The sequence below is a fragment of the Protopterus annectens genome, chromosome 6.part0 (assembly GCF_019279795.1).
Source record: "Protopterus annectens isolate FY-2018-M chromosome 6.part0, PAN1.0, whole genome shotgun sequence".
Taxonomy (NCBI): domain Eukaryota; kingdom Metazoa; phylum Chordata; order Ceratodontiformes; family Protopteridae; genus Protopterus; species Protopterus annectens.
Window position 1 is genome coordinate 730,138,681 of NC_056737.1, and position 15,223 is coordinate 730,153,903.

Genomic DNA, 15,223 nt, shown 5'->3' on the forward strand with positions numbered 1-15,223 from the left:
GCAAATTCTGCACAGGCAGCACAGGCGTGGTCTGGGCGAGGCAGGAAGGCAGTAAGAATGGAAGTCCTTAGAGGTATTTGTTTAACAACAGACAAACATATTTTTTTTTTCAGTTTTTTGAGAGGAGAAAGAGGAGGAAGATCCCCAGGGGGTACCCAGCTTTTGAGTGACTGAGTATCTGAAAAACACAGGAGTTGGCAGAAGCGGCCTTAACTGCTTGCTTAGGACCCTGAGAAATGGTTTCAGGGTCTGCAGTTGCATTCTTGAAGGACATCTGGTGGGAATCAGGAACCCTGTAATATTTATCAGGCTTAACAGGAGCAGGAGGAAAAGAGGCAGGGTTTAAGTTAGCCTCCGAAAAAGCATCATCCACAATATCCAAAACAGGAGGAATAGCCAGGGGTCTATGTTGGGGGAGAAGAAGAAAATCCCTTAGTCTTTTCTTAGATTCCGAATACTCCTGTCCTTCCCAGTGGAAATGTTCCCTCATTTCATGCAAAGTTTCCCCAAAAGAGAAATCCTCAGGAGGAGAAGCTGAAGGAATGGATTCCTCAGCATCAGAATCCTCATAAGGACGGAAAGAATATTCCTGGTCAGAAGAAGAAACTGAAGAAACAGAAGCCTGATCAGAGGAATCATAATAAACTTCCTGCCTTGGCCTTTTATCTGGAGGGGGATGTGAACCCCTAATCATAGTAAGTAAATCCTCCGCCATCTTGAGTAACAGTTTCTGTGACTTGGGAGCCAGTTCAGAAGAGGCCTGTTTTGCAGTCTTTGATTTAGAAGGAGTCTGCCTTTATTAGAAGCTGAGTAGGCCTGAAAACCCCTTCGGAAGCCGGTACCTGCACAACGGCTCCAGACCCATCCGAAGGAGCATTGTCTGAAGGTCCTGCAATAGAAATATTCAAAGGCCTGGTTGGCTCCTCATGAGAGTCCGTTTCGGCCATCGGTTCTGAAATGGCCAACGACAGGGGCTGCAAAAGCGCCTCACTGACTACGGCCGAACCTGAAGCTGGCTCCGCTTGTGCGATATCGTCAGATTTGGACCTCGGAGGCCTGTCTTTATCCTTGCGACGTTTGGGAACCCCAGTAGCCAGAACCGTATCCGACGACATTTTGTAGTTAAAGCGCCTACCGAAGTAATGAAAAGCAAAATTGTACCTTCATTTAATTGTACGTTGATTGAATCTAGCACAAAACCGACAACTAGCTACGTCGTGGTCAGGGCCTAAGCAAGGAATACAGTAAGAATGAAAATCCTTATGAGGTATTTGCTTCCCACATGAAATACAATTAACTTTTTCTGACATCGGACTGGAGCAAGAAAAAGTTTCAACGGGTACTTCGCTTAGAGTGGAGAAGAAAGTCTTCGGACTGAAGTTTATCAGAAAAAATTGTCAGGAGTCAGCCGACCGGCACTTGCGAACTGCTATCACCGCACGGCAAGAAAGACTGGAGAAGATGGCGTCGGCTGTCAGCTTTGTACTCCTGGCGCTCTGACGTCAGGGAGCATGGTTGAACAGCCGACGGTGGACCCAGACTTTGGGATTCTGGCCGACCGCGGACTGCCTGCCAGCAGGGGAGAACCCTACAGTCATGACTGCAACAGTGAAACACGATGAACATCAAGGAATAGCCTGGAATAAAAACCTTTGCGTGTTTGATCTGTGGGAACAGGTTCTACTACCCCCTGGGATATGAGAGTTTGGACTTGTTCTAATGCCTCTCTGCCCACTGACTGGAAGGTATGTCTGGGTACCCTTTGGAAATTGGGAGTTTCTTGAAAGTGAATTTCTATCCCTGGAAAATGATCTTTAAGACCTATTGGTCCTTTGTTACACACAGCCAATTTTCTTTGCAGAGGGACAGCCTTCCTCCTACCTTTTGGTGGAGGAAAGAGGGCAGAGGGGAGTGGGAATCATTGAGAGTCCTTGCCATAGAGGGATGGCTTAGAACTCCCTGCCTTAGGGGCGAAGTGGTCCACTGTTTGGTTCTCTGCTGTCCTTGGGATAGGGGCTTGTGTGGTCTGTCCCAGCGGGGCTTCCCATGCCCGTCTGCTAGGAGCAGGAAAACACAAGTGCTTTGAGGAAAAACTCCTGCTGAATCTAGGATGTTGAACCTGAAAGAAATATTTTCTGTTTGCAATGATTTTGCTTTGTTTCCATCTTTTTAAGCACCTCTTCTGCTTTTTCTCCAAACAAGTGGTCTTTATCCAAGGGTGCATCAATTAATTTAGACTTCACATGATCCGGGAGAGGTTGTTCCTTCAACTATGCATATTTCCTAATGATGGATTCCAGACACTGCTGCCCTACTTGAGGCTTCTAGTACGTCATAGCCACAGTATAAAAAGAGTATTTTGCCACTTGACAAGTAGAGCTAACCCTTTACAATTGGTACAGTCAGGAAAAGTAGAAATCTTTTGCTTTAATAGTTCCAAAGTGTCTTGCTGATATTTTAACATATGGAAGTGACAGTTGAGTGCTCGGATAGCCAAGGTTGCAGAGGTGTAAACTTTTTACCCCATCTGTCCAGAGCTCTGTCATCCTTGTCAGGAGTGCGATTCTTTACAGAACTAGCCCTAGCTCCTTTAGGTCCCTGTGCAATGACCTCCGCGTCTGCAGCAGGATTTCTGTACAGGTATTTGTGAGAATCCGGTACTCTAATACCGGTCAGGTTTACTAGGAGAAGGTAGGAGGGTGTCAGGGTCTAAGCTGGATTCATGGAAAACATCATCCACCACTTCTAAGATAGGGGTATGGCCAAGGGTCTATGCTGGGGCAGGTCTAGAAACTCTCTTAGCCTTTTCTTAGACTGATGAAGTCCTGAGATCCCCAAGAGAAATGTTACCCTAGGGTGTGAAGGGTTTCCCCAAAGGAAAGGTCTGGTAGGGAGGCAGAAGGAATGGATTCCTCTGCATCTGAATCCTTATAAGCAGTCAGAGGATGCTCCTCTTCAAAAATCAGAATAATCAGATTCCTCAGAATCCTGCTCTGTCATTAGTTCAGAAGGGTGTCTTTTCCTTTTAGAAGTTGTGGCCTGACTGCCTCTGGCTAAGGGAGATTAGATCCTCCGCCATCTTAAGCATTTGGGCTTGGGGTGGTGCAGCAAGAGGAAGATGGTGGTTAGAGGTAGATTTTCTAGGAGTGGCCTGGCTTCTAGGCCTACAAGTATCCATCGGTCCGAGAAAAACGGTAGTCGGATGAGAAGAATGTCGTTTTTGTCTACTATCGGTAGTACAAAAGGCCTTCTTGGTAGCCAGTGCCTGTGGCATGGCTCCGGACCCAACAAGGCAGAGACAACGAAAGGCTCAGAAGATTAAGAAGATTTGTGCGGCAAACCAGATTCCGAAAGGGTCTCGGTAGAGGCCTGCGTAGATATTGTATCGGGCATCAGGGGCTGGGAAACCTCCTCACTGAATTCCAGAGAACTGACAACCTGCTTCGCGGTAGAGTCATCGGAAGGTTTAGCATTGTGTGGTCTCTGTCTTTATCCCTATGTTTTTTCGGAAAGTCTACAGATTGTTGGCTTATGGACACCATTTGTGAAGACTGAGAATGAAAATACTTGTCTACAATAAGAGCTCTACGATGAATGGTAGTTTGATTAAAGAGAGCACAGAACCGGCAACAGGGGAAGTCGTGATCAGGGCCTAAACAAGTGACCCAGTATGAATGTAAGCATCGGTGTGGGATCGGCTTTCCACAGGCAGAGACAATTAACTTTTTTGGGCATCAATTAGTGCAAGAAAAAAGAATCCCCGACAGAGTACTTGGCTTTAGACGTTTTCAGCTGTAATCGGAGCTCTGGTAGCAACCAACTGGCACACTTGCAAACTGCTTCTGCTACGGGCTCCGTATCAAAAAACACTGATGTAATGACATCGGCCGCCTTATTTTATAGCAGTGACAACCTGACGTCAGTCCACAAACGACAGCAGCTGACACATTAAAACATAGACTCTAGTATTTGGGCCTGACAAAGGCTACCACAGCAGGGCTAACCCACAGGAGATGACTGCAACAGTGAAACACGAAGAACATCCTTGAGTAGATTCCAAATCCTCTCTGGTCTGGTGGGACTGTTTGGAATACTCTTTTGTCGAGTAGTTTTTGGATTTCTAAGACTGCTGCTTCCCTGTGACTGGGTGGAACATCTGGGAGTATTTTCTGTGCTTTTGGTTTTGTTTAAAGGGAATGACATATCCTTTGGAAATGGTCCCCTGCACCCATTTATCCAATGTCATTTGTAGCTGAGGCAGGTTGGTGCAGGAATAATAGTCTCTCAGCTGCCTCCAGAGGAAGGCAATCGGGCCTCCACTGAGGAGCTCTGGTAGGAGTTGACAGAAAATCTCTGGTCCCCTGATTTTGCAGGCCACTTCTGCCTCTTGGACTGTCTTCCATTATTACTTCTCCCTCTGCCCTGGGAAAAGTACTTGCCACGTGAGTCTTGGAAAGACCCTTTGGTCTTTTTGAACCACAGCCACCAACTTTCCTGGCTCCTGGAGTGGGGACACTGAGGAGTGGCGAAGTGTTCTCCCACAGGAGAGTGAGTCTTCCCATCTTTCTCACATCTGGTTAGTGTGTCTAACCTTGGGTCTAAATAGGGATGATCCGTCAAACAGAGCGTTGACAAAAGAAGATTTAAATGGCTCCACAAAGTCACAAGCACATCCAGGTCAGTCTCCTTATGGCTCCACCTGAAGTTGCTGCTCTTGTTGTCCCCTTCAGCTGCATGAGCAATTCGCTGCATGGACGAATTACAAATAGATTCAAGGGTGGAAAGCTGAGAAGAAATCTTCTCTCGGACCCATTCAGCTACTTCTCCTGTTAAGTGTCTAAAAGCTCTGATCAGATCTCTCTGCAATTTAGTGAAGTGTGCCATATATTCAAGGATCTGAGAGCAAAGGTCGATGAAGCATATACACACTTCCCAAACCTATCCATCATCCTAGACTCCATGTTAGGAGGATAGATAGGAGGACTTTTTTCTGCAAGTTCCCTTTTGTTGACTGCCGCTATCACCGTGGTGTCGACAGGAATACCCTTGGCTCATTATTATTTAACTTTTGCAGCAGACAGAATCCGGTCAGGTCTCTTAGGGATTGGTTCAGTGGAGTCAGGAATCTTCCATGCCTGATGAGCGATAAGTTTAATAAGCTTGCCAGCGGGAGGAGAGATCCAAGTAGTACAGGGCTGGAAATGAAAAGTCTCCAACTTTCCACAGAGGAATTTGTATACCTGGAGGCAAGTCCAGATGTCCCTCCACTTCAGGATTTCTAGGATGTCCCTGAAGGAATCGTCAGTGGGCAACCTAGGGGAACCTTCCCCTTCATCGAAATTGGTATCCTCTGTGACAGACTCTTCCAAGGAGTCCAACTGCATACTCTTGCACTTTTTCTTTGAAGGTACCTCCTCGGTGGGATGTTCCACAGAGGTAGCCGAAGAAGAAATCACCATGGTAGACTGATCCTGAGGCTTCTCTGCTCTCTGTCCCAGGGATAACACTGGAGGAAGCTATGATCGAGGGGACATACAAGATGGTCTATGCCTCCTCTGTCAGGCCAACTGGACAAGGCCTTCTCCATGGCTCAAAAGGCAGCCTCCCCCCTTGTAGAGGGATGGGATCCCAGAACAGAAATAGACTCCTTCGGAACACAAGTACCACCCCACACCAAGGAAGCTGCCTCCAAGGTAGAAGCCAGGGTCAGGCTTACGAATGCTGAGGCACTCAGGGGCATGAAAGGCTCTGAAAGCATCTAAGCGAACCCTACTCCTCTAAATCAGCAACAAGGTCTTGACCCTGGGAAGTCTCCAGTTCCAAACAACCAGAGGAGCTCAAGGCAATCATTGCTGCCGGTGAAGGAGTTCTAACTGGCATTGAGTCAGTTGAACCCATGAATGTCAGTACCAGGGGCTCTGAAATCTCATGTGAAGTCAGAGAAGGAATCTGAAAAGGCATCAAGGAAAGGCTGGCTCCAGAGCTGACGTGGCTTGGAACAGAGGACTAAGGCACTCCCCCCGCCATCAGAAGCTGGTTGACCAGTTTCATAATATCCAATTAGGAAAGGGTTCTTAGTACACCGAATTGAGGATGCTGATGGGGACTCAAGTGGTCTTGGTTGCACAAAGAGACTTGGTGGATGGGCTGCAAATGGGTCCACCTATGGAGAATAGGTCATCCTTGGCAAGGTAAAAAGTTGAGACTGCTTTGGTACCAAGGGTTCAAATGGTACCGAAGTTGCAGATGTTTGCACTGAAGTTTTTGGCGAGGTCAAGGTATCCTTTTGTATTGGTACCAAAGTAGTCAATACTAAAGGAGGTTTGCTCAATTTTGATTATGGTTCCAAGGACCTCGTCGGAACTGCATGTGACCTTTTTTTGTTTGGATGAGGAAGTAGAAGAGAAAGAGCCGGCTTCATTCCTGGGGCCAGATATCACCTCTTCGAAATCACTCTTCAGAAGACCCTTTAATATAAGTTTGTTCTTGCATTCTGTTAAAGTTCTAGCAAAGAAGCCATGACAAATGGAACAATCCTCTTGGAAATGGACAACACCCAGGCAGTAGACACAAAGGATGTGTCTGTCCGAGTTGGGCATTTTCCTGTCACATTTCTGCCATCTTTTAAATCCAGAGGTGCATTTGGAAGACTTATCTATCATAGTTAGACAGATGCTCAAGTCTCGCTACCACACATGCACACACATACACAGAGGAGCGAGAGACCAGAGAAAGAAAACACTTTTTTTTGGGAAAGAAGAGAGAAAAATTACACCAAGGTAATAAAAAAGAAGTTAAAGCAAGTACCAAACAATGGTACGGTAGATTACTGACTAGTTGAAAGTGAGGAAAGGGAAAGGTATCAGTCAAGTACTACTTTCGAAAGAGGAGGGGATAGAAAGATAGAAAAAAAAAGTATACAGAAATATAGTATACAGACATAGTTAGGATAAGATACTGACAAAGCTTGAGAGATTGGTTGAATGCGTCTGACACCAAAAAGTGGCAAATGAGATCAGGAGTAATTTGTGAAGGAGCTTAGAGCTAGAGAGTTTTGGGAGGCGCAAGCTGGAAAAATAGCCAAGTCTGTTCTGAGGCTCGGAATCGAGCACACAGTCAAGGACAGATTGAAGACTGACAACATCAGGACTTTTTTTTCTGGAAGCAATGCCTTTAATTATGAGATGAGCAATACACAATGCCCTTCTTACCATTGTGGAGATATCGTGGTCAAAGGTAAGGTTGCTGTCAACCTGTGTGCCCAGGTCTCTCACCCACTGCATACTTAAGATGTTGCTATTGATGTGGTAGCTAGCAGGAACATCACTTTTACCGAAACAGATACATTTTCTTTGCATTGACTTTAAGGCTATGACATTGGCACCCATCATGTGTTTGTGTATGACCCTCTTATAGGATGTTGACATTGTTTGGAGATTCTAGGACCACTCCCAGTTTGCAGTCATCAGCAAACAGTCAGCCACAGACCTTTAGTTTTTGCTTGTACTTCAGAGAAATAGATTCCAAACAGCTGAGGTCCCAAGACTGATCCCTGTGTAACACCACTGGTTACAGGTCTGCTGTTGGAGATGGATTCCCCAGTTTTGACTAAAGTTCTATCAGTGAGCCAGTTAGCGACCCATTTAATGATGTAAGGGTTGATGCCTGGATGCATGAGTTTGTCAATGATGCCAGAGCAGGGGATAGTGTACAACACCTAGGCTAAGTCCAGGTAGGCTGTATGCACAGATTTCCTCTCGTCCGGGGCCTTGAAGACCGTCTCAAAGAAGTCCACCAGGTTTAACAGGCATGATCTCCCTGTGACAAATTCAAACTGAATAAGGGCAAGTGTTTTGAGATTATCTATATCTTTATTGATGAGGTTCACGATGACTTGCTCCATGGCCTTGCAGATAAGACTAGTTAGGCTAATAGGTATATAGTTCCTAGGTTCACAGGAAGCGCCACCTTTGTGCAAGGGAATAATGGTGGCTGTTTTTTATTCAGCTGGTATGAAGTCAGTGCTTAGACTAGGATTGAAGAGAGTACTCAGTGGTGTAGCTAATTCATGTTGGCACCCATGTAGAACGCAGCCTGGGATGTTATCAGGTCCCATAGACGCTGTTTTTGGCCTTTGAGAAGGCATCTACGACCTGCACTTTAGAGATATAAGGTAGGAGACAGGTGGTAGAGATGTCATGGGATACGTGTGGCAGGAACAGGGGAGTGAAGTTTGGAAAGAACCTATTGGCCAACAGGTTAGCTATGCCCACAGGCTCTGTATATGTGGTATCATTAACTACCAGTTCTGCACAAATCTGGGCCTTTCCTTTTAGGTTATGGATGCAACTATAGAATACCTTGTGGATGTCCTTTGTTGAGGAAGCTAACTTGGACTCAGTTTGCTTTGCAGAACTTCACAAGAAGTCTTATTTGCTTATGTAAACTGAGGAGGAAGTGTTTCCAGTTTCAGAGGGCTCACTCCATCTTACTCTTACACAGCAATTCAGTTTATTCTTTGTTGTCTGCAGAAACGCGTGATAAAAACTGTAGTCCTAAACAATATAAACTAAGATTGCAGGAATGGAATTTAAAGAACTACAATATATCTTGTATATAAAATAAATAACCAATAGTAATAAAACACTAATACCAAAACAGAAAAATAAAGCTGTTCATAGGTTCATACTAGGCTACCTGCCCTAGGGCATTTATAAGCCTAGCTAGAGTGTTTGGCTTTCACCACCCATTTTAAATGAATTTTGCTACGCCCTTTTTCGAGGTTAGTATACTGTGCCTCTGTCTAACAGTGACACAGAAGTGACACCTGGGGTAAACCTACGATCTCCCATCCACTCATCAAGATTCCTCTTGAAGAGAGTCAATGAGGGTCTCTGCCTAACCTGGACTGGGATTTTATTCCAGAGTGAAGGGAGCCTCTGGGTTATGAATCTGTCCCTCCAGCATGTCCTATTTATTTCAGTGCTGAGAGTCTCTCGAGCGCGTAGCTCGATGGGATTTGGATTTTCTGAGGTGCAGCATGTCCATTAAATCCGGGTTGGACATGGCTTTATACGTCAGGCACAGATCACCTCTGAGCAGGTGGTATGCCATTGAGTAGAGCTTGAGTTTCTTTAACCGGGCAGCATATGGCATCTATTTGAGCTCTTTGATCCTCTTGGTAAGGTACTTTTGGGGTCTTTCCAGTTGCTGCAGGTGTCTGGTAAGGTACATCCCAAAAGGGGCATTGTACTCTATTATGGGCCCGATGAGGGATGAGTAAAGAGGCACAATGACCTCCCCTGATCTAGATGCGAATCCCTTCATGATTAGTTGGGCTATATAAAATGTTTTTCTAACCACTTTTGGCGTGGTTTTTCAAATGAGAGATTGCTATCAACTTGGGTCCCCAGGTCCCTAATTACGTCTTCCGTACTTAATGGATTACCACCTATGTGGTAATTTGTGGGCACTTCGTGTTTGCCAAAGGGGATAACTATACACTTTTTGGCGTTTAGCTTGAGGCCATGGCTCTGGCACCAGTTGTCTGTTTCTATGAGGACCTTTTGTAGGATGCTTGTGTCGGCTGGAGAGTCGATTATGGTGCCTAGTTTGCAGTCATCTGCGAACTTGGTCAGCCACAGTCCTTCCGTGTTGGCCTGTACCTTCGAGAAATATATACCGAACAAGAGAGGTCCCAGGACTGAGCCTTGTAACTGGTTTGGAGTTTGACATGGCTCCAGCAATTCTAACCATGTGGGTTCTGTCCTTGACCCAGTTTGCAACCCATCTAGTGACATAGGGGTTTATATTTAAGCTGGTGAGCTTATCTATAATGCCAGAGTGGGGTATTGTATTGAAGGCTTTTGCAAGGTCCAGGTAGGCTGTGTGGACCACCTTCCCCTCTTCAATGGCCTTGGTGACTGTTTCAAAGAAATCGACCAGGTTTAAGAGGCAGGATTTGCCATTAAAGCCGAACTGGGTAGGATACAGTGTCTGTAGGTCCCCAATATCTTTATTTATGAGGTCCATGATGATCCTTTCCATAGCTTTGCAGACCAAGCTAGTCAGGCTTATGGGGTAATAGTTTCCAGGATCCGTTGAGGCACCACATTTGTGGAGAGGGACCACTGTTGCTGTACGCCACTCTTTGGGTACATATCCTGTAGTAAGGCTGAGATCTTTGGGTACATATCCTGTAGTAAGGCTGAGATTGAACAGTAGTTTTATGTTTGGGTTTAGCTCTTCTTGGAGTTCATGTAGGACGCAGCCCGGGGCACCGTCTGGTCCCATTGATGCTGTGTTTTTTGCTTTGGAGAGGGTGGCTCTTACCTGAGCATCTGAGATGTCAGGGGGCAGAACTCTGCTGGGATAGATATTTGCCCTTTTGGTGGGGGGTTTGCGCTGAACCTGTCAGCTAGGATGTTGGCAATGTCTGTGGGTTTGGTGTATTTTTTGTCATTTTGGACTAATTCTGAGCATATCTGGGAATTCCCACCCAGGTTCCTAACATAACTAAAGAAAGCCTTGTGATTATCCTTAGTGTCCTGTGCAATTTTTCTCTCGAAGCTGGCCTTAGACGATTTTATGAGTGCCCGTAGTTTTTTGCTAATACTGATCAGAGATGCCTTCCCTTTTGGGGATTTTGCTCCATCATGTAGTAGCTTCCTCCTTCTATTGTACAATGTGTTTATGGCTGGGGTCCACCAGACAGGACGCCTGCCTTTGGAGGATTGGGTCTTGGTTTTATTTGGGATTGCATGATCCATGCATTCCTGAAGGTGTTCATAGAATGCGTTTAATAAAGGATTCTGCGGTCTGGGCCGTATTTTCCACAGGCCCGGGGCCTTTGAAGGATTCCACCTCGGTTTTGAGGAGTGAGAAATTTGCTTTAGAGAAGCGTTTCACTGTGGTTTTCTGGGCAGGGGGTGGGGTCGGGATGTGAATATCCAGTGAGATTAGTTTATGGTCTGATCTTACCAGTGAGGGATACACTTCTGGTCTGGAGCATAGAGCCCCCATGTTGGTGATGATCAGGTCCAGTATGTTTTCCCCTCTTGTGGGAGTGGTAACAAGTTGTTCCATAGCATTTGAGTTCATAAATTCTAGGAACCTTTGGGCTAGGGAGTTGGAGCTAGAGTAATGCTCCCAGTCTATGTTTGGGTAGTTGAAGTTGCCCAATATAATGGTGTTTGGAGAGACCTTCATATTTTCCAGTGTTTTCAGGAAGGCTGAGTGAGATTCCTGGGTTTGGGAGAGTGGTCTGTAGAAGGCTATAAACTGGAAGGCAGTTTTACCCACTGTTAGTTGCACATGGATAGTCTCTGATGCTTCATGCTGTGCCACCAACCTGGAGGTGTGGGTATCTTTGACGAATATTGATACTCCCCCTCTTTTTGCGGTTCGGTCCAAGTTTTGGGGCCGAAAAGCATGGTATGAGGTATAACTTGGTAGTGCTGGGGTGCTCTCGGAAGCCTTGAACCAGGTTTCTGTTACTGCACAGATATCGATGTTCTCCATGCTAAGGAGAGTTTAGAGTGCGTGCATCTTGAGGCTTAGACTTCTGGCGTTGAGTAGTATTACTCTTAGGTTCTTATCCCTTGGAGGTGGGTTTGTCTTTTGAGCCTTGCCTAAAAAAGGCACTATGGGGGTGGCAAGAACCTTTGCCAATATCCGAAAGCCCAGCACAGGTGCAAGCCGTCCCTAGCGAAGCATCGTGGCTTGTCGAGCATGTCATCCCAGGCTGACAGGCATTGGATCCCCTTTGAATGACACCAATACTTAAGCCAATTGTTGAAATTGATCATCTTGTCTTCATATTGTGGCATCATTCTTGGTGAGGGTAAGATGCTACTCAAGGTCAGGGTCATACCAGCCTGGGCTACATGCTCAGAGAGCTCCTCTACGTCTCATTTCATGTAAAATAAATTGCCACAATAATGGAGAAAAAGAGCTGGTAAAAGACAAAAAAGCTTTGGGATTTTACTCCATTTTAGATTTTCTGTATTAGTTATAAAACAGTTCAAAAGGTAAAGGGAAGGAGATTTTTCCTAGAAGGGAGAAAGACGATAAACTAGACCAGGTTAAAATAGAAGAAATTGTGATTTACAACAATAGAAAGAAAAAATAAAAAACTTACTTTCACAGAAAACTCGAGAGCTGAAGGCAACCACATCTGAACTCTAAAGCAGCAAACAAGATCAAGGGGGATGTTACCGGTGGTGCGTTATGTGTAGGGAAGGAGCTTGAGAGTTTGTGACCACAAACTAAAATAATGAGTATTGAATGCAAACCCATACGTTGAGGAAAGATGAAAAACTGACATCAGATAATTTTGTGTGTGAGCATTTCCATTTTTGGTTCAAAGATCATATCATGCAGCCTTCTTGTATAAAAAAAGTTAGCATTAATATAATTCAAAGTAATTAAATACCGAAAAATGCATAGAGGGGAAAGAGACTACATGTGCTATATATTAGAAAGTCATTAGGATGCAGGTTCATGGAGTTATTTTACCCTGGAACACAAATGCAAGCACCACATAAGGCTTCCATCACGTAAAAGTTAGCTTTAAGAATTCAAATGGCTACATAAAGACTTCTTCCCTGAATGCAAGCCTCCTAATAAGGGCACTTCCATTTAAAATGACAGCAAAAAAATCTCCATATACATATGATCTTTAAGGCAATTCTCTCTCGTACTTGCATACAGATTTTTTCTAACTTCAAGATCAAACACTTACTTGCTTTTGGCTGCACTTTCGCTGCAAATGAAGCTGTGGCTCTAGTTAATCTTGAATGCAGAACTTCAGGATTAGTTGCTAGAACAGAGAATAAATAAGCAAATCAGTACTTTATTTTCTTACTCAATGCATCCAACTGAGCAAAGACAACTTTTCATAGTGGCCCAGGGAAAAATGTTCCTAATAGTAACCACCTTTTACTTACATTAATACTCTCCAAGACAGTCAAGACAATGATTATGAGAGCACCTTAAAGCAATAATCTACTAACAATAGCATACTACATGGCAAATAAATGATAGCTTAAATGCATAAATTACCAAGTAGAGAATACCAATGCTAAAGCAAGACAGTAACTGTGGAATACAAGGACCTTGTAACTATTAACCCAGTTAAATCAAAGTAAAAAACATTTTAAAAAGTTATGTACTCATCATAACATTCCATCTGTGTAGTCTGCTTCAGTCTATCAAAACGTGAGAGTCTCTGTTCCGTGCTTGGAACAGACTCGGCTGTCAGCAAGCTAAGGATTACCGTTTTTTTTTATATATATAAATATGTAGATCAGTTTGCAGGCTGACTGGACCGTACATAACATTTTTGTAAACTGCTACACTGCTGTGACTATTCCTTTCCATATTGTAAATAGGGATTACTTTTGTCAGTATTGTAGATTCAGCATTACTGTAATGTATATACATATTTTTTTGATCCTTTGTTTTCCATATTCTGTCTGGGCTGAGAATGAAATCCATAGATCTGAAGTCTGTTTGGTCTTCATCAAAGCCGACGGGTCTGTTCTGAGCTCGGAACAGACTGATCTGTCAGCCAGCTAATGATTACAAGCTAGCCGAATTGCCTAGCTTCTCTCAGATACCTCAGATCAAGTTTGCTGCCAGTATTCTCAGAAGAAAAAAGAAGTTATGTCTTACCATAACATTCCATCTGTGTTGTTGATCTTCTTTCATTCATCACTGATGGGTTCAGTTCTGAGCCCTCGAAACAGTGTTGGCCAAATACCAAGCTTGCGTACACCAAAAAACTCTTGAGCAAAGCTGCTACTCACAATGTCCTTCTCCCCATTACCTCAGATCGAGTTTGCAAAAGACAATAGATAGCAGCAGAGGCCATTTCTATGCAAAGAAAAACCCTGAGACACTACCAGGACCCATAAGATCCGCCAGGAGCCCTATGGAGGGGGATGGAGAGAGGGATATGATGAATGGAAGAAGATCAACAACATAGATGGAACTTTATCTAATGTGGTTAATCTTCTTCCTATTCATCACTGATGGGACAGAATCCCAGGCTACCTGATATACCTGGGTGGTCCTTATGGCAGAAAATTCCTGAGCACCATATAGCCAAAGGTAATTCTTCCTCTGGAAATCACATCCAATTTATAATGCTTGATGAAAGTGTGTGGTTTAGCCCAAATGGCTGCAGCACAGATATCCATAGAGGCTTTAGAACGGAAGGCTACCAAGGAAGGTATAAGCCCTAGTTGAATGAGCTCTGATAGTGTGAGGTCTGATTTCATTAGCACATGAATATGAAAAGGATATACAATCTCTGCGCCACTTAGACAAAGTGACTTTAGAAACATCATTTCCCATTCTGGGACCAGAGAAACAAATAAAAAGTGGGTCAGACTTGAGAAAAGATTTTGTCCTGTCCAGGTAGAAACTTAATTGCCTATGTACATCCAAAGAATGTAGGCAGTATTCACCTTTGTTAGAAAAGTTGGAGAAAAAACACGGACTTCAATTGACTGGTTCATAGAGAATTCAGATACCACTTTGGGAAGGAAGGATGGATTAGTGCGTAGAGATGCTCTGTCTTTATGAAATATGAGGTAAGGCCTCTTAACACACAGGGCCTGTAGTTCTGAAATCTTTCCGGCAGAAGTGACAGCCACCAGAAAGAGAGATTTCCAAGACAAAAATTTGATATTGCATTTGGCAGCAGGTTCAAAGAGGGGCTGAGACAAGGCCTGCAGTACAAGAGATAAATTCCAGGTTTCTAAAGGGCGTTTGAGTGGAGGTCTACTGAGAAACACCCCTTTAAGAAAGGTTTTGCAAAGCTGAGTGGACATTACTGGTGTGCCTTGTGAACCATTGTGCAAATTGGAAAAAAGAAGTTATGTACTCACCATAACGTTCCATCTGAGTAGATACTTCATTTGTCTGCAACCTGTGGGAGTCGGATCCGACCTCGGATCCGAACCGGCAGCTTTCCAAGCTTCAAGATCCGAGCTCCTAGCTCCTCCCCTACCCATAATCCCGTACTACCAACCACATTACCTCAGATCGGTTATTTTGCCCTATAGGCTAAAGACGGAGAAGAAATTCTCCAAAGGACAATACCTTACCGAGGTTCGGGGGATGGCGGGGGGGGGGGGGTTGGTTGCAGACAAATGAAGTATCTACTCAGATGGAACGTTATGGTGAGTACATAACTTCTTTATCTGAAGTAGTTACT

At 44.4% G+C, this 15,223-nt stretch overlaps 1 protein-coding gene across 1 annotated transcript in view; it reads right to left on the reverse strand.

Moving 5' to 3' along the window:
- The window catches only part of LOC122803889 (probable serine/threonine-protein kinase kinX), a 654,852-nt gene that overhangs the window by 504,654 nt on the left and 134,975 nt on the right, over window positions 1-15,223 (reverse strand). The window contains exon 4 of the mRNA XM_044073571.1: window positions 12,743-12,820. The gene's annotated coding sequence lies outside the window, so the exon portion shown is untranslated. The remainder of the gene's footprint in view (window positions 1-12,742; window positions 12,821-15,223) is intronic.